Raw genomic sequence first — 19,372 nt, 5'->3', positions numbered from 1 at the left:
CCAACTCTTCTTTTTTAGTCTCTGTTTTTTCATCACTGGTCACATTATTTTATTTATATAACACTTAAGAAGTAATAGAATGAAATAAAAACTCACGTGCATTTTAATGAAGCTGTAATGAATTTTGTACGTTATTTGACTATTTACTACTTATAATTAAATTTTCTAGGACGGAGGACAGGCTTGGAAAGCCCAAGTCAAACCTCGATAAATAATGATGGGAATGACGTTATTCACAAACAGTAATATAGTACTTCACAATTTGCCAGACCACAAGAGTAATGTACAGTTATTCGTCGGTTACTTCATGCAAATACACGTGGTTTTTTTCATTATATTACCTCTAAAACTAAATAATGTGACCAGTGATGAAAAAAAAGAATAATAATTAAAGTTTGAGCGGGAGTCGAACCGTCGCCTCATAGACGAAGCTCGAACGCTGATCACTTGACCACCATGAACTCTAACGTCAGGTGCATACGCACAAGTACATAATCCATAGAACAGACGTGTAAAATTTCTCTTGCGATCTTCTCGGAGGTTCCAGAGCAGTGAACCTTCCTACTTGCACATTATCTTGTTTTAATGGCCTACTAAAAGTTGTACAAAGTTCGAAGTAAATCTGTGATCCCTAAATCGCGGCCTCCTCTCATTAGTTTGCCAGTTTTATTCAATACGTTACCGATTTAATGCGTCTAGATTATTTTCATTTTGCACTTGGACCAACAGTCAAACGGAAGAGTTTCTTACATGTGTAAAGAATTTTCTACGATTGGAGGACGTGTTGTATAGAACAACTGTGATCATGTTCAGATCGTAACTGTGTGCCTATTTCATGCACTCTTGTCAATTCATTTATGACGCAGAATTTTGTGAAGGAGTTAAAAACAAAAGTACCGTTTTTAATTTGTTTTCATGGACGAGAGAACAGATGTCTATCATTTTGCGTAGAGCATCTACTCGAAAATAAATAAAAAATACAGTATTTTAGTTCTATAGGGTCTACAGCCACCAAAAATAGTCTGAATGGAACCATTCTGTGCACTAGCTGCCATTGAATGGATTAAAATATCCTTTTGATTAGTTTTCATTTATATGATCCGCAGAAACCTTAACCAAAGCGCGGCGAAGCACTCCTAATATTTTTGTTGCAATAGGGTACACAGCCAACACAAATTATATGAGTGATATATGATAAAAAAGAAGGAAATCAACACAAAATTTTACACAGCGCACTTTGAAGACGAGGTTTTCTACTTTCTTGCATACAGGCAGTGAAAAGGTGAATACAAGCATCACACGCCACAACTGAAAAAAGCTGCCGCACTGTCCGAGGCAGAACTTTGTGGAGTTTTCACAATCGGTGTGCTGCTTCGATAGAAGATGAAGCCTGACGTCCGGTGCAGACACGTTTTCTGTGGGCTTTGTCATACTTCTCCGTACACGCCGCATATCGGGTTTTCTGCCCTGCTCGGTAAGCCTGTAGATCCGCACATCAATGAATAACGTCTTCCAACTCTTTGTATCATTTCTGATACTACATCCTTCAATTTTATCCTCTAGACACACGAACGTTCACACGTGCTCTGCGTCAGTATTAAGCTTTCTCTTTCGATATTTCTGCGTCAGCCTTAGGCCGAAATCAGCGTTTGTACATAATTCCCTAACCCTCTTGTACAATAATATAAAGTTTATGGTTCCTCTTGTTAACTGGAATTATTGATGCTATTTCTGGTTGTGGGTTTTGTGGAATTTAGCTGCAAAAGTTGTCACTTAGTCTGCCAATTATATAGGTATGCTGCAATATGTAGCGCTATTTAGTGATGAAAACTTTCCTGGGCAGCTTTCGGACTGAAGCGCTCATGTACAGTTGGCACCATTGGGTTCAAGTTGTATCTGCAAAGAAAACTAGCAACTAACCTGTCTCACACGTGAAAAATTTGACGAATGTAGCCGTAAAATAGTTTTACGAGAGAATGGGGTTCGCAGCTCGTGGTCGTGCGGTAGCGTTCTCGCTTCCCACGCCCGGGTTCCCGTGTTCGATTCCCGGCGGGGTCAGGGATTTTCTCTGCCTCGTGATGACTGGGTGTTGTGTGATGTCCTTAGGTTAGTTAGGTTTAAGTAGTTCTAAGTTCTAGGGGACTGATGACCATAGATGTTCAGTCCCATAGTGCTCAGAGCCATTTGAACCATTTTTGAGAGAATGGGGGGGGGGGGGGGCGGTGGGGAGGGGAAGGAAACCCACTATCATCACAATTCTGTAAGTGATAAATCGGCAGTGGAAGATATTTTTGCGTACCGTCACAACTGTACGTATAAAGAATCGTGTCCACTTGAGATCACAATATAGAGTTTAACTTTGCAGAACACAGACATCTGTTTGAGCGGTTTACCTGGATTCCATAGCCAATGTTCCAGTTAGTGGCATTATTTACACACAATTGGTGTCATAGGCACTCGATACATCGCCGTGAATTTCCGCTTGCTTTGAATTCGGTTGTAAGTTGTAAATGACATGTTCTTGGTCATATATCGCAAAACAGTAAATTCACTGAGGTTCTTTAAGAGTCGTTTGGTACTTGAGTGTTATTGCCAGTGGCGAAACGCTTCATGTGTGTGTAGTAGCAGTAAGCTCTCCTCTTCATGTTAGCGTACTGGTGTGCAAAATTGTAGGACGAAAGTAACTTTCACATGCTATGCCTCTTCCAAGCTGCGTAGCTCGATTAAACTTGCACCATACATAGAAACAGTGGCTATAGTATAGTGCAGAAGATAACTGAAAGAAATAGTCAATGACACTTCTGTTCAAAGACAATAATTACACTGAAGTCACACCAATTTGTTCAAATGTGTGTGAAATCTTATGGGACTTAACTGCTAAGGTCATCAGATCCTAAGCTTACACACTACTTAACCTAAAGTATCCTATGGACAAACACACACACCCATGGCCGAGGGAGGACTCGAACCTTCGCCGGGACCAGCCGCACAGTCCATGACTGCAGCTCCTGAGACCTCTCAGCTAATCCTGCGCGGCTACCAATTTGTAATAGGTCCCCTAGCTATTGATTCTGCTGTTGCGTACATACACAATCTCTTAGTCTGAGATATTATTATCGCGAATGGTAGTTAGTAGGTAGTTGGTAGTAGTCGGGCATGAAGAGAAGTTGCATCAGGAGAGGTGGCAGCCTGCTCTGGCCGTGCTAGTAAAGCTGGAGGAGATTTTGGTATTAATTGAGGATTTTTGGTAATTTGCGTTCTTTTGCTGCACATAGTTGTCGCTTGCTTGCGCACTGGAGGGATTTTGTCAGATTTGTGTATGCATACATTGAAAGTAATATTCATATCTTTGTTGTGACGAGATTCATGATTATTGATTATAGACAATGTGGAATAATTAAAGTTTTTGCTAATCAAACTGTCCGAGGAAAGGAAAGGTTCGAGTAAAATTTTTCAGGGTAGGAATCTTCAATTTACAGAATAGCCTACAGTAACTTAAACAGTGTAAAAAATGAAAGGAATCAATAAAAACTTTTAAGGTTTGTTGACTAAGCCCCTCCTGATCACTTAAGTTCTATACAAATAAAATACAGTTGCATCAGTAGCTGTAACCATGCATTGCACTCTGCATGGATCGCAGTATTTCTTTTCAATTATTTTATCACGTTCCTGGATTCAATATATTTTCATAATTTACAGGAAGATTAATTAATGTCTGTTTTTGTTCTCTGTCAGAATATTGAAATGTCCGATAATAATGTCAAAGACAGAGCTTTAAACATTTCCGCACGTCTTTCATCAGGCTAATAATAATTACGGTTTTTGATAGTAAAGCTTTCACCAATTACAATTCTGTAATAAAAAAAATTTCATGGCCTGTTCATATATTACTTGTCCTTACATAACATTTCTGTCGCAGAGAAAAATAACGTTACGCGTCTGTTCACTCCACTCTTATCAAATTACGATAAAGAAATGAATTAAACTCTGTTTTAGGAGATGGAAGCTGGGGTAAAGGTGCCAGTACATTTCATCGAGTAAACAAAAAGAACGCAAAAAATTCCCACAATAGTTCTAATATTTAACTGCACCTACATTTTGTTTAATCACTTCAAAAATTCTCTTTAGTTTTGTTAACTCACGTTTCTTATCGCGCCACTGAATTTGCGACTCACTCGTTACAGACTAGCGTTCAGGGCATTCACTGTGACGAACAGCCATCAATTGCGATATATATTGCTTTCCGCGTTCCACATTTGGCTTCCTAATGGATATAAATGGGAAGCAAGGCTAACTGGCTCAGAAATGGGATTTCATTCTGTCGAAAACCGTCCCTTTATTTCATCAACCCGTGAATGGCAGCGTTATATTGTCGAAAAGTTTGGTTGGCACCGAATTCTTCATGCAGTCCGATAGTTCTGATTCCAATAAAAGTGTCGAAGTATCAAAGCTATCCTAGCGTTCACACATTCTAGGTCTGATTTCCCTTTACTCAGGCTGCTGCGCAGACCATAATGCCTCCGCTGCCAATATTTTTGATTGTTTGAACTTGTTACTTTATGTAGGAGCCATCCTGTCCTCCAGCGCAATGCATTCAAATCTTTCGAGTGACACCATTGAGCGCCAAGTTACATGAGCGTTTATCAAATGCGAGGTTTCGTGTGTAGCCGGAATTTACTTCCTTCCTCTCTCTGTGACCGGTAGATTCAAATTAAGCTCTATTATAAACGAACGGGTACATAGCACATTTGCTTCACATCCTATTAATCGTTTTGGATGTTCTTGAAATTTTTCACTCCCCCCGAATTCCCATTTACGTTTATACCGGTGCCCAATTTCACAAAATTGCAAATAACACAACTTCAGCGTTTACGTGTCTTCGCGATACGGCGGTTGGAAGAGACCTATATCCTCTTCAGCGGACTGAAGCCTTGCGCGGGTCAGTGTAGCAATTACTGATATCCAGTGCGCACAGACAAGTATCTCAAATACAACTGCAGTGATCGCTTTACATTCCTTCTTTACGCTCGTCCTTGTCCCTGTTGGCAGATGTGGCGCTTTTATACAAAACCTTAAAAACGAAACAAGGTTTGCTGCGGTTTCATGGCGTCCTGTCTCGTGGACAGTTCGAACGGATATGTTGTTTATGTATCCAGGAATACTCTGGGCTGCTCAAGAGGAAGGCTGTGTGGGTGTAAATAAACAAGTAGTTGATTGCGCTTTTGAACTTCCAATACACTAATTTCTCTCGCTACGCCTCTTGATCGTTACAAACGACTTTAAATACTGTTGACAATAGTAAGCAATCTGGTTTTGAAATTTGCAGTGTGACTTATTTCGAAATAGCAGAAAGTTGCTAAAACGCTGTCACTGTAAAGAACAAGCAATTCTCTATTGCCTTTAAAGATCCTGCACTTCCGGGTCATTCTGACGAGAACACGGCACGTGCCATAACCCGATTCCCCAGAAACTTCGCTCAGTGGAAGCTGAGTCAACATAGGCAAATGCCTGTCTCGGCTTCTCCATAGATACTTTACTGTTTCTGAGAAAACGACGGCCAAAATTTTCGAGGTGCCGTACGTACCTTTTAGCGAGTAAGTACCTGAACCGGAGCAATACCACTATGGCTAGCGTAGTGGCTTTACACTCTTACACCACTTCTTCCAAACCCGATTATTTCTTTTATTTTTGTTTCTCATTTATTTACCTATGTCCGTAGAAGATTACTATGCGAATGTTTTCTAGTTTATATTGAAACAACAATCTGAAATTGTTTTCTGTGAAATTCTTGTGGTGTTTCTGGATTCATAATCTGTTGCAAGCGCCAGCTTTCGGAAAAGTGATCCGTATTGCGTGGTTTATCGCGAAATTATTCCCAACGCGTGATGCCTTCAGCTATATTACGATGTTTCATTGCTAAGCAAGATTCATAAAAAGGAATATCGCTGTGGCAAATCTGCCTTCGCGAGATGCTTGTACGGAATTTCTATTTTCGGATGTTTCTACAATTTGTAATAGCCAGGGAATGCATCAGATATTTCCTGAAGAATAAACATAAGAATAAAATATAAGAATTAAGAACTGATATAAGAATTAAATATAAGAATATCAGAATTTAAAGAGATTATAACCCCTGAAAATACCATAACACGTATATTGTATAATAAATGTGTGGCACTTACTGTGAAACCCAGTTGTAATTTCACAGTTAATATAAAGCCCTTGGACTCCATAACTTGATAAGAAACATTCGTATAGTAATGTTCTGTGGACATGGGTAGATAAATGGAAAAAAATAAAATAAATAATAGTCCGGTTTCAAACACGGGATGCAAAAGTGAGACGTCGCGAAGCTATTACGCCTCCAGTTGAGCTGAACTTTTCGCGCGCTAAAAGGCATCTAAATTACGTCGAAAACTTTGACGGTCGTTTTCTGAGAAACGATCGAGTATCTAAGGGTGAGCAAAGACGTGTGACCGCTTATTTTGACTCTTCTTCCACTGAGCAAAGTTTCTCGCCGTGTTGTCCTCGTGAGTGGAATCCACTTACTGGTACAGACGAGTTGTGTGAAAAAGATGATGTGCAGTCTGTAGGTTAAAAACTAGGCTAAAATGTGGAACAGACTGTTTCAAAGTTGGAGAGTCTTCACTTACGAACTACTACTTCGCTGTTGTTGTAATGAGTGGAGCGCGGGTGGCCCACTTGATGCGATTCCTCCTGCTCAGTCGTCTACTTCACTGCGTAACTCCAGCTTTCGTTTCTCTGTTATGTAAACTCAGGGAAGAACTGAAAAGCCATATTGTTCTCTGTAGCGCAATAATAGACGTAACCTTTCCCCTCCCCTCTCCCATTCTACCTATACAGAGACAGGGCGTTGTGTTGACCTATTAGACACGCAATTGGAAGGAGCAGTCATTAATATGCAATTGGGAGAATCACATTTAAATTTTCTCTCGATTTCCTAAATCAATGAATAGAAGGTTTCTTCGAAGCGAATTCTATGTATTCCCTTCCCTATGCGAGTTTGTAATCGGTCTCTAAAGACTTCTGCGTCGGCGGGACATTAAACGCTAATAATTCTCGCTATGTACCACAGCGTGTGTACGGTTTTTTGTTGTTTTATCTGTGTGTGTACCCTGGGATGAAAAAAAAAACAACGAAATGTTATTCACAACTTGTACAGTAACCAGTCCGCAGTTATGAACCTAAAAGCATGAAAGCGAAACAGTGGTCGAGAAAGGTGAGAGACAGAACTGTGTTTTATCCTCGATGCTATTTAATCTGAACTTTGAGCAAGCAGAAAAAGAAACTATGGAGAAATGGGGAAGAGGAATATAAGGTCAGAGAATACCTATAAAATCTTTAACGTTTGAAGATGACATTGTAATTCTGTCAGAGATAGCAAAGGACTTGGAAGAATAGAAGACGAATGGAATGGACAATGTGGGAAATGCGCTGTTTAAAATGAGGAATGGGGTAGGGGGGTGTACCTAATGTAAATTTCTATCCCAGAATTTACAGCGGCACAGAAAAACACCCTCCAAAAAATGATCTATAGTCTGTGCGCAACGGAATTATATGCAAATTGCTAAGTGGCCAGGCTCACTTATTGGAGCACTTCACATCTCTCTCTCTCTAATTATCAGATTAATCAAATTATTTACTCCCGGTAACATGACATCTCAAAAACAATGATATAAGGAAACCATCTACTTGAATTATATATAGATCGTACTAAGCATCACGAAAATGTTTATTTCCAATCAAAGACAAGTCTGGATAGTGATAAGTAAGAGTACATTGTGTTGTGGCTGTGCCCTCTTGTATTGTTTTGTGGTTCCTAGGTGGGTGAAGAGCGGGTAGTATGATAGGTGTGTGGCCGGTTTCCTCTCACTAGAACACAAAATGCACTTAACTTCAATTATGTCCAACCTGAAGTTCTGTAGTTAACAGCAATCAAATAACATGTACTAATTCTTGAATTTTGTCCGTATCCATATTACAACTATATACAGTGACTAATGTTTCCTCACAGCTAGCTATGGTCCGAGATAGCTGATACACAGCTCAGTGCGTTGTCTCAGAAGTAATCTCGAACGGACAGCTGGCTGCTCCGGAACCTGCCCAAGTAGGCTCCCGTAGTCGATGTCTCTGCTGCATCTACGACGCCGAAGGCCGAAGTCCTTACTCTCCGGTCTCCACAGCCATAGTGTCTTCACTGCACGCCTTCCGCAGATGAAGTGTCTCCTCTGTGTTCGCAACATAGTTTCAACCTTACTCCACGTGGATCATTCAGAAAAATATGTTAGAACACCAATGCGAGCGTTGTTCCGCATCTCTGGTCAAATAGCACGCGTTCTAGCATCAGAAAATCCCTCTGCGTACAATTTTTGAATTATCGGTTCTAATATGGAATAGCGCGTACTCAATCGTATTTTTTCAGAGGGACGCTGACGAGAGCCGACGTTATTCTAAAAATTCTTCTAGCCGACCGTTTCCACGGCGGACGCCGCAGAGCTCCCCACACCTCTCTACCCTGCATTCACTGCTCTTTTAATAGAGTTTTTTCTCGTGAACAGTCACCCAGCTAAGGGGACGGGACGTGGCGTCGCCATTTCACTTCAGAAATGTTCGCCCTGTGTCCAGACCATAGAATTTCAATGGCGACGCTCTCCCGGCGTTGCAGGCTCCGTTTGACAAAATCCGCCCAGCACAACAGAATAGTTTCGCATTGTACTGGCCGCCCGAATGGCGCCGTGTTAACGCAGACCTCACGCTGTGCCAGAGGCACCCCTCCGTCCAGCGAGCCCCCTGCTGCTTTTACAATGTGCGACTTACGCTGTTCCAGAGTCTCCGTCTCCACTCAGGCTTTTCTCTCCCTAGAGAGACAAACGCCTCTATTCGCCCCTTTAATATTCCCAGCAAACGATATTATGCTGAGCAAAATTCCTTCATCCACCAACCAAATCCAGAAATCAACAATTGTCAATAACGTTTAAAATATGCACCTAATCAACAGCGCAATTAATTACCGAATTAAGTGGTCCCATACTATCGTCTGATAACTCGATTATCATCTTAACGCGGAGCAGAAGTAAGTATAAATAACAGGCTAGGTTTCAATTGTATTGAAAGGAGGATATAAGACGAACATCAACAAAAGGAAAACGAGGGTAATGGAATTTAGTGGAATCTAATCAGGCAGTGCTGCAGGAATTAGCTTAAGAATTGAAATACTGGAAGTAGTGGATGAGTTCTTCTATTTGGGCAACGCAATAACTGATGATGGCCAAAGTAATGAGAATATAGCCGGCCGGTGTGGCCGTGCGGTTCTAGGCGCTTCAGTCTGGAACCGCGTGACCGCTACGGTCGCAGGTTCGAATCCTGCCTCGGGCATGGATGTGTGTGAAGTCCTTAGGTTAGTTAGGTTTAAGTAGTTCTAAGTTCTAGGGGACTGATGACCACAGATGTTAAGTCCCATAGTGCTCAGAGCCATTTGAACCATTTGAATGAGAATATCAAATGTAGACTGGCAATGGCAAGAAAAGCATTTCTGAAGAAGAGAAATTTGTTAAAGTCGTACATAAATTTGTGTTAGAAAATCTTTTCTGAAGGTATTGGTCTGGAGTGTAGACTTCTATGAAAGTGAAACGTAGATGATAAAAAGCTTAGAACAAAAGAGAATAAAGCTTTATAAGTGTGGTGCTATGGATGAGGATTAAATGGGCTGTTCGAGTAACTAATGAGCAGGTACTAATTCTTTTGAGTCGTCACCTTGTCACTATAGGCTTGTACCAACGGAAGCAAGGATAGGATGTTATTTGTCGGCCAGTATCCTATTTCTATAACACAAGTGCATGCATATATTAACTGGGTTCTTTATTAACAGAAACAGAGAGCTACTTAAGATAGTCCAGGTGGTGTTGTACAAACTCTTCCGTAATAGTCCAAGTTAGCCTCACTGCTGGTGAAGTAAAAGTCCGCTATGCACACTAGTCTGGTAGCTAGGTACTGAAACTCTGATCTAGAGGCTGAGCTAACTGCGACTGCGACTCGTTCACTCACTGGATGACTGACTGACTTGGTGGGCTCTCCGGTCCGCGGCGGTGATCGAGTACTCTCGCTCGAGAGGGCGTTTGCGGCGCGTTGCCTGCGAGTCTGTTTTTGGCCTCTCTCCTAATCGGGGCGTTGCTTGAACCTACTACCGATCTTCTCACAACCTCTTCGCCACATGGTGTGCTGGCGACAGCTTACGCCAGCACAGATTCGAGTTGGTGAGAAAGGAAATTTATAGCGTAAATTGACTAAAAGAAGGCATCGGTTGATAGGACACAGTCTGAGTAACCATGGAATCACCGATTTGATAAATGATGAAACCATGAGATGTTAAAATTGCAGAGGGAGACGGGTTCCGTGTAGTAAACAGGTTCAAACTGATATAGGTTCAGCAGCACAGGAAAGATTAGTGTAGAAAAATCTTTTGACTGAATACCACAATAGCAACAGTATTTTGGTAGGAAGTATGATGCAGAAAATTGTACATTAGGGCCGAGTATATTGTACTCTATTTTATGGTAGTTTATAGTTGCATACTTCAAAAGATAACTTGATATAACTGTTGTATTGTTTTTGTGTGAAACATAATGCCTACTATTACAGAGGCGAGTTCCATTCTATGTTAGACAAATTGTGTGGATTGTAAATACTGTTAACTGATAATCAGTGTAGAATACTAAAGTTAAATTAACCGTGTTTGAAGTATCACCTCACAGTTTCAGGAAATAAGTTCAGTGCAAATGAAATATGTTTTCACGAAATGATACATCTTTCACTTGTCACTTGCAGGTGAACGACATTCACCATACTCAAATCCATCAGTTCGAGCGAGGTGACGCAATGGTCAGCACACTGGCCTCATATATTGAAGGACGACGGTTCAAATCCGCGTCCGAACAATCACATTTAGATTTTTCGGGATTTCCCTAAATCTTTTAAGGCAAATGTTAGGGCGGTTCTTGTGAAAGAGCCACAGCAGATTTCCTCCTCACCCTTAACATTTAGCGCGCAGCTGACGTAATACCACGGCACTGGCGGTAAATGTAAAAGTATTGAAACGTAATATCACATCACGCCAATTACGACCGTTTTTCCGCTGTGTCTAACGTATATTTAACAACCCTGCAAACGTCTGTCAGGTCTCCAGGTTTTTTAGTTTTTGTTGCGGCTGGACGGTAGTAGTGGTAACAATTAGTCGTTTTTGAGACCGATGTTACGTCTCTTGTTTCGTTGGCAATGGCTGACGTTAGAGCTCTCTGTTTCATGCATTTTGGGTGCTTTTGTGTTGAAAAAGTGTAATGAAGAGGAGAAACGTTTGGAAAAAGTAATTTAAGAGACCTTCATGTATCTACATATGATGAAAACGAAACAGTTCATGACGATTCATATTACGCGTCATCTGAAAATAGTAGTATTTCTAATTTTCTTTTAAAAAAGATAAGTTCCTCCACAGGTTTATCATATTATTTTCACAGACTGTGTTGATAAGGGGATTCTCCTGCAGGTAGATAAGGACATAAATCTGAACATATGACTCTAGTGAATGTAATGTTACACAACGTATCTCTCCATATTTCAATGTGTTTCACACTGCATTCAACTATGAACGCGAAACTTTGTTTTGTTCTTGTGTTTTATGTGTTTTTTTTAGATTAAAATTGATTGTGAAAAAATTTGAACAGAAAGTTCACGTATTTGCTTCCGTATTTGAAATTAGAATTACTTTTCAGTTTTTTCTGTGATAATTACTATTAAATTAAAGTTTCATCTGTGTATTCAGATTTAACATCACCAGTACCTAAATATGATCATATAAAGCAGAAAGTCAAATAAATCTAAAATCGTTTTGCAATTTCAAATTCGTATTTGTACATAGGAATTATAACTTTCAAACTACCATATATTTTAACCAGTTCACATGTGATGGCCGCTACCTATGAGACTAGCACCCAAAGTGATGATAAAATTTTAAAAAAATCAGAGTTTGCTCTCCGTCTCTAATGACTTCGATGTCGACGGAACGTTAAACCCGAATCCCTACCCCTCCCCTCTAAATCCATCAGCAGTCTTCTTATCTTACATTGGTTACTTTCATACATTACAATTTTTTGATCTAATGCAGTCCTAGATGCAAAAAAGGGACAAATTCAGTGACAATAGCTTACCTGGGTGTAAATTAATAGGTAAATAGGAACCATTTACTCCATTCTCCAAAATGCAAATGTGTCGAAGTATTGGCCTTTACGCACTTGCTAGTACCTTATTCCAAAATTAAATAAGTTCACTAAACTACTTTCAAAGCACTCCATCATATTTTACTCTTATTATTTTCAATTTATGTGACGTAGAATCTTTTCTCGTGTGCTTTTGATCCCGTATTTGATCACGTCACATACTTTTATCGCCAAAATGAAGAAATCTAAAGCAAAATCCGATCTCTAACACCCTCTTTTTCAATCATTGTACCTGTTGTTTAGTAATGAAATACGAATCAGCAAGGAATGCTGTATCGAACTACATCCATATCAATACACTGCAAGCGACTATACGCGTTTAATGTTACGCATTTTCTGTTCTGTTCCGTCGCGTATCTAGCGACGGAAAATGGAAAGTGCCTGTGTGTTAAAGCACGCGCCCTAGTGATGCGTTCCTTTATCTTACCGGACGAGGTAGCGCAGTGCTAACACTCGTATTCTGAACGACGGCATCTCGTATCCTTGTCCGGCTGTCCAAATTTACGTTTTCTACGATTTCCCTAAATCGATTAAGGCGATTATTGGCGATGTATTCTTCGACGGGGCCCGGGCGATTTCCTACCTCCGCCCTTCCCCAGAACGAATTTATGCTCCGTTTCTAGTAACGTTGTTTCCGACGGGATGTTAAAACGTAATGTAGCAAGAATCTGGTACATTGAAACTACTATATCGTATAGTTCTATGGTCGAAAAGATGGGCGGTCACCATCTCGTGTCAGCTGGACAAATAATAAGTACAGATGGTGATGTCGATAGGTTTTTATGGTCTGGATTGAAGAGTTGTGACCCCAGTACAAAGAATCTTAAAGAGTTACGCTGGACATTTTTCAAGCAGAAAATTGAACGTTTGAGTGATCAGGATTGCGATACTTCGCGGATCTGCAGTGGGCCATCTGTAGTGGAACAGATGTTGGTTAAGAGTGGTTTGCTCGTCTCATGACATGAAACTTTGGCGGGCTCCTCCTTGCTCGTATCGTGACGTAAAACTTTGCCGGCCTCCTCCGGCACACTGTTGTTATTGCGAGGACAGCCGGATATCGAACACTGCTGATGAAATTACACACACACACACACACACACACACACACACACACACACACACACACACACACACACACACACGTATGTTCAGAGATGCAGGTACGCCAGCCGTGATGTTCGGTGGGTGCAGCGTAGTGTGACAACGGAAGAAGTAATCTATTGTGTTCAGTAGTAATATCACCACTGTGACAACCTACCATATGAATTTATAAATAAAAAGAAAAATGTCTGTAAATGTTAGACTCAACGTAATAGGTCCCTGTTAATATCTGCAGATGCAAAACAGTCTCTGTTAGGGAAAACTGGAGTTACTACTTATTTATGCAAGCCTGTTGAAAGATGGTTTTCCTCAGTGATAAAAGGTGAAACCTTGCACGGACTTAATACAAAGATACTTGAACCTTGCCAATACCGTTTTGACCAGGAGTGGATTTTGCTAGTGTCTAAAACGGCAACACAAGACGAAATATTTATCATTTCAGACACAGGACTATAATGCGACACGTAACCACAAGCCATCTGAAAACAGACGAAATATTGGAAACATCATAAACCCAGTAATCCAAACAGGAAGCTTCAAACACACTCGGAATAATCTGGTAGCAGGAGGAAGCAGGGGGAATACTGATAGGGTTCCATTTTAATACGTCGAAACAACCGAATGCGTTCCACGATCGGACCGGTAAAATTAGGTATTCACATTGAAGTCGGTGGTATTGCACAAATAATATCAAAAGGAAGAAATTTTGAAAACTATACCATGTAATATTAACTAGCCTCGAACCTGTAACAGACGTTATTTGTAAGACTTCCTGAGAAGTGTATGCAGTTTCCAAAGTTTCATACCCTTACTTGTTAACATTTCTACAACTTTCTATGACGGTCTACAGTTGGTAAAGTTTAACTTCACTTGTGAATACGTCAATGCTCTGCACTGTTGCCCGAGAGGTTTCACCATGAAGATGGGGCGGAGGGGGCGGCAATTCTGCCTTGTGTGAGAGGAGCGATGAATATTTAGCGTGCTTTCGCTATATCACATCATTCTGTCCAGTGCCAGCTAGTGCAGTGTTCTGGTGACCTCAACGGCTTCAGGCAGTAAATTTCCGACCTTACTTCCTTCACGAAGTGGCCGTGCGGTTAAAGGCGCTGCAGTCTGGAACCGCAAGACCGCTACGGTCGCAGGTTCGAATCCTGCCTCGGGCATGGATGTTTGTGATGTCCTTAGGTTAGTTAGGTTTAACTAGTTCTAAGTTCTAGGGGACTAATGACCTCAGCAGTTGAGTCCCATAGTGCTCAGAGCCATTTGAAACATTTTTTTTATTTCCTTCATTAGTTCGAAAAATCTATATCCAACAGTGGTTCCTATTCGTTTATAGCACAGTGCATCCATTAAATTTCGGGCGTGCAGCAGCATAAATTCAGCTTCTTCTTCTTCTTCTTCTTCTTCTTCTAATATTTCGGCGGTACATCGTCCAGCCACCTTCAGAGTGAGCCTAAAGACCGACGCTCCAGTATTCGCTCCGCCCTTTTAAACTCACTGACCAAGTAACTGCACATGCGTCCACAGATCCACAGGCGCCAGAGACGTTGATCGGCGGAAAGAATTTTCTCAGTGGCTGCGCAGTCGATCCACGCTGGGATGTCGATTTATGACTCTGGGCTTGACTGTCATGACATCTATGTAAGTTTTTTTACAGAAAGTGCCTGATGACCGTGACTTATCCAAGGTGAAGTCGCTATCGCTATTAATTAAATTCGTCCCAAGCAAATTTCAGTTGCCTCTTTCACCAACGAGTCCCAGGAAGATGATGTAGACGCTAAAATTTCGACGTTTTCGTTAAACATTGTGACCAGTGCCAATACAAGGTTTTGCCGCAGTCAGTTTATTTGCCTGTAAGAGGTGGGTGTACCTGCGGTGTTGGGTACATCTTTCATAGACTGTGCGAATCGTATGTCCGACGTATGAGAGGCCACACTAATAGGGGATTTTGTGAACCACAGCCTTCCGGAACATCAAGTCATCTTTAACGGAACTTTAGAGTGTTGCTGCTTTTCGGTGGGTGACGAAAAATCACTTTTGCCTTGTGCTTGCTGAGGATACGTCTTATTTTTGACAATACGCTTCCCATGAATGGCAGGACGACCATGGGTTTAAATCTTTCTGTGTCTTCTTCTGCTTATGACCTCCTTTGGTTTCATTCGTAGCGCCTTACATATCTGCTGTAGAGAATACCCGTTGGCTTCAAAAACACTCTTAGAAAAAAGCATAGGAGCTATTACAAGAAGCTGAATTTATCCGGCTGCACACCCGAAATTTAATGGAGCAGTCACTGCGCAGCGAAAACATGAAGATGCACTGTGTATCAAGTTTTCTACATTTTTTTTCTGGGTGCGTTTTGTTAACACATAACCAAAAATGTATCCAAATGATATTGTTGCACGTGTTAAGAAAACAATGTTAGGAAAATGTACATCTTTCTTTCTAAGTTTCTGCAATATCGTTAAAACAATTTTCTTTCAGCACCATTCAGTTTCTTGTCAATTGGTTTTAGTGCACTTTCCTCTAAAAAAGGCCATAGTTTGCACAAATTCAAGGTAATTTTTAATCTCTGAGAGCTATGTCTTTAGTACTCAAATTACAGTGTCAACACCTTGGACTGAGTGAGTAGATTCTGATTACGATTGGAAAATTTTTTCATCGAGCTGCTTCACATGAACTAAAGCTATGTTGACAAGAGTTATTTCTGAGAAAGATATATTTGCGCAAGGCGACAACACATTTACTACTACAATGGCATTTTGGTCAGTCCTTATCCAGATTAATCAATCTTTTTAATTTAGATACTTGAATGATAATACTTATAGCTGAAACATCTGGATTACGGACATAGATATATACAAATAATGTTTGACTTCCGCCGGCCGATGTGGCCGAGCGGTTCTAGGCGCTTCAGTCTGGATCCGCGCAACCGCTACGGTCGCAGGTTCGAATCCTGCCTCGGGCATGGATGTGTCTGATGTCCTTAGGTTAGTTAGGTTTAAGTAGTTCTAAGTTCTAGGGGACTGATGACCTCAGATGTTAAGTCCCGTAGTGCTCGGAGCCATTTGAACCATTTTGTTTGACTTCCAGCCATAGATGATTTATATCCTTAGAGATTCCGGTATCTCTGATTTCAAGACTGATCTGACAAAACTTTCCCTGATACCTTGTGTTTACACATTTCCTCAATCATCTGTAGCAGAAATCATCGTATTCGAATAGTTGTATTCTCAACAAACAATTACAAAATGTAAGTTGTAGATTTTACGTGTTAACAACGAATTCGTCTTACCCGCCATACTGTAAATGTGGTGAGACGGCAGCAATGCTTTGTAAGGATCGAGGTATTAATGGGAACATCAAATGTTACACCAAAATCAAATAATAGGCACCATCTTATCTTAAGAGGACTGTCTTTTGAAAATATCGAAACTACGAAGCTTTAGTACTCTTTCGCTAAGGTCTGTGTCAGCCTGGAAAAATTAAGCACAAACTCAGTTACCGATTATGAACATGCCGTGATCATATAGACACTATGTGTAGAAAATAATATGTTTTCCTACAATATTTACAAAAGAATAATCATTCCAACATGTGCCTGTCAAATTATAATTTTGAGAGTTAGGCGTAACGGTCAGTTCTTCCATATCATTACGATCCAGTTTAGTTTTTTAAGACAGTATCACTCATTGATTTTCTAACACTGTAGATGTTTTGTGACTCTATCAGATAGTTTGCAGATTAAATTAATTTATCTACGGATTGGATGCTGATACACAATAACTTTTGGTAGAAAGAAATTCTTTGTGGAATGAACTTCTCATGTTTTAGGGGGCGCATTCCTGCGGATGATTATTTCAAGACGACATACAATAATTATGTGTTACCGACAAATATTTTAAGGTTTGTTCGTGTGCTATGAGAAAGGAAGGTTCGTATCAACTATAAATGACCTGTAAGTCCAGTGCCATGCGAAATACTACAGTTATTTTGACCTTTCTATCGAAGGACCTTTCTTCTTCGTGACTACTCCATAGTTGACGTATGGTTCTTTGTAACGTCGTTGTTCAATCATAAGCGAAGGAAAGAGGTTGCATTTAACAAACATTAAGATTTGTCAAGAGCAATATGGGGAATTCAGATTAGCTCCAGCCGTGCTGTCAGGTGGACATGGTTAGTCTGTACCTGCTCTTAGAATCCTACAGTAACGGAGTACTACGACAACTTGCAAGGTGCCAAGACAGTTCAGAAACGAAGTCTCTTCAGCCAACAACCAGACCGACTACTGTAACAACTTCTACTCGTATATCGACGGTCGAACATTGACCCAGTAGCACGGGAGCCTCTACAGCACGTTAAAGAAGCAGGCTGCCATTGCTTCGTCAGAGTTCAGCTGTTCTGCTTCAACCTCAGACCAATAAAAAATATGCATACGCGTTTTAAGTATTAGCAGACTTTGATGGCCGCACGAAACACTCTGAGCTCATATCTGTGTACACCAACCCGCATACGCAACATTTAGCATTATTCCATACTAAATTTCAATAAAACCAGAAAAATTACTTGGAAAGCTCGTGTGTAATCTTTCTGTTGCTCTGAAACACTGTCACAGTTTCTCTCTTCTGGTCCTCTACGTGGCATCTTTGTACTGTTCTGCACAAGAGAAGAAGAATAATTTTGTCAGCTACTGTGATCAAAAACTACACATCAGTTGACACAAAGCTCATCTTCGCAAGCTAAAGGCGACATTCCACTTGCATTCCATGAGTAAAACTTGTTGCAGCACAGGTAAATTACCGCATACGCATGAATGTTTACGTTTACGGGTTGTGTTCTGTGATTTAGTAAACACCATAATTAATACTGCGAAAACAGTTAAGTGCTTTAAGCATCGTGTTATTCTTTATAAAACAAGTGAGTACGTGAAAGACAGAAAAACAATTTATTTATAGCAATGCCTGATATTACTAAAAACTCAGGCCACATAGTGGATGTTCTCACAGTTGGTGCGCACAGCCACGTCTCATTTAAACTGCTTCTGCACTAGACCGTTGTTCCCTCCCTCCTTCTGAGCGGATTTCCCCTCCTACTCCCCGTCCATCTCTTGTGCCTTCTTTCAGTATCTCTGCGCTCCCTCCTGCCCTGTCTTCCCTTCCCTCTCCCGCCCCATGTGTCTCCTGCCTCTTCGTGCACCCACGGTTGCCCCTCCTCTCTTCATCCCGCCGCTTCCCCAGCTGCCCCATGCTCTCCCCTCCTTTTCCATCCTCTCTGCCCTTTCCCTCGGCAGGTCCCGCCTGGTAGTTTTACTCTTCGTCGTGTGTGCTCCAAGTGGGTTTTAAGTGTGTTGTTTTCGGAGTGTTTTTAATACTGTGGCCAACTTTTAAACTGTGCATGCGCATCCAGTGTCTTCTCTGTGTTTTAAGAATCGCACACTCTGTTTTTTAAACTTTCTGGTGACTATTTTAACTGTCCCCAATGAACTTCTACATGTCAGTGATTTTTACCTCCATTTTCTCCCCTTACTCTGTTTTATGTTCCCCTTTTTTTACCTCCTTATGTATGTATTATTTTATTCTTGTTTTAGTTGTCATGTCACTCGGCTGAAGAGCGGCGGATTGTGCTGCTGACAGCCCTCCCCTGCCCATATGGGGCAGGGGCATGAAATCACAAAAAAAAAAAAAACTAGACCGTTGTTGACGTTACAAAGTATCATGAGCGAAGAAATTTCCGGTATTAGTGGTGTCCAAAACTCTTTTCAACTATCTTTATTTAAGTTGTATTAAATCGTTACATACAGTATGTGGGCTGATTGTTGTCTCTTTTTATGATCAGCCTGTAATGACGTAGCTGTCGACGAGGCATTGTCCTAAGCTGATTAAGGAAATATATTCTGACGGAAGTAAATTCAGCGACCAGACCTTTTATTTTGAGGTAAGCGGCTGTTTTGTCTAGGCCTTGTAGTGCAACAGGATTGAGAAGTC

The sequence above is a fragment of the Schistocerca serialis genome, chromosome 3 (genome assembly GCF_023864345.2).
Source record: "Schistocerca serialis cubense isolate TAMUIC-IGC-003099 chromosome 3, iqSchSeri2.2, whole genome shotgun sequence".
NCBI classification, from domain to species: Eukaryota; Metazoa; Arthropoda; class Insecta; order Orthoptera; family Acrididae; genus Schistocerca; species Schistocerca serialis.
This window is presented reverse-complemented; position numbering follows the sequence as displayed.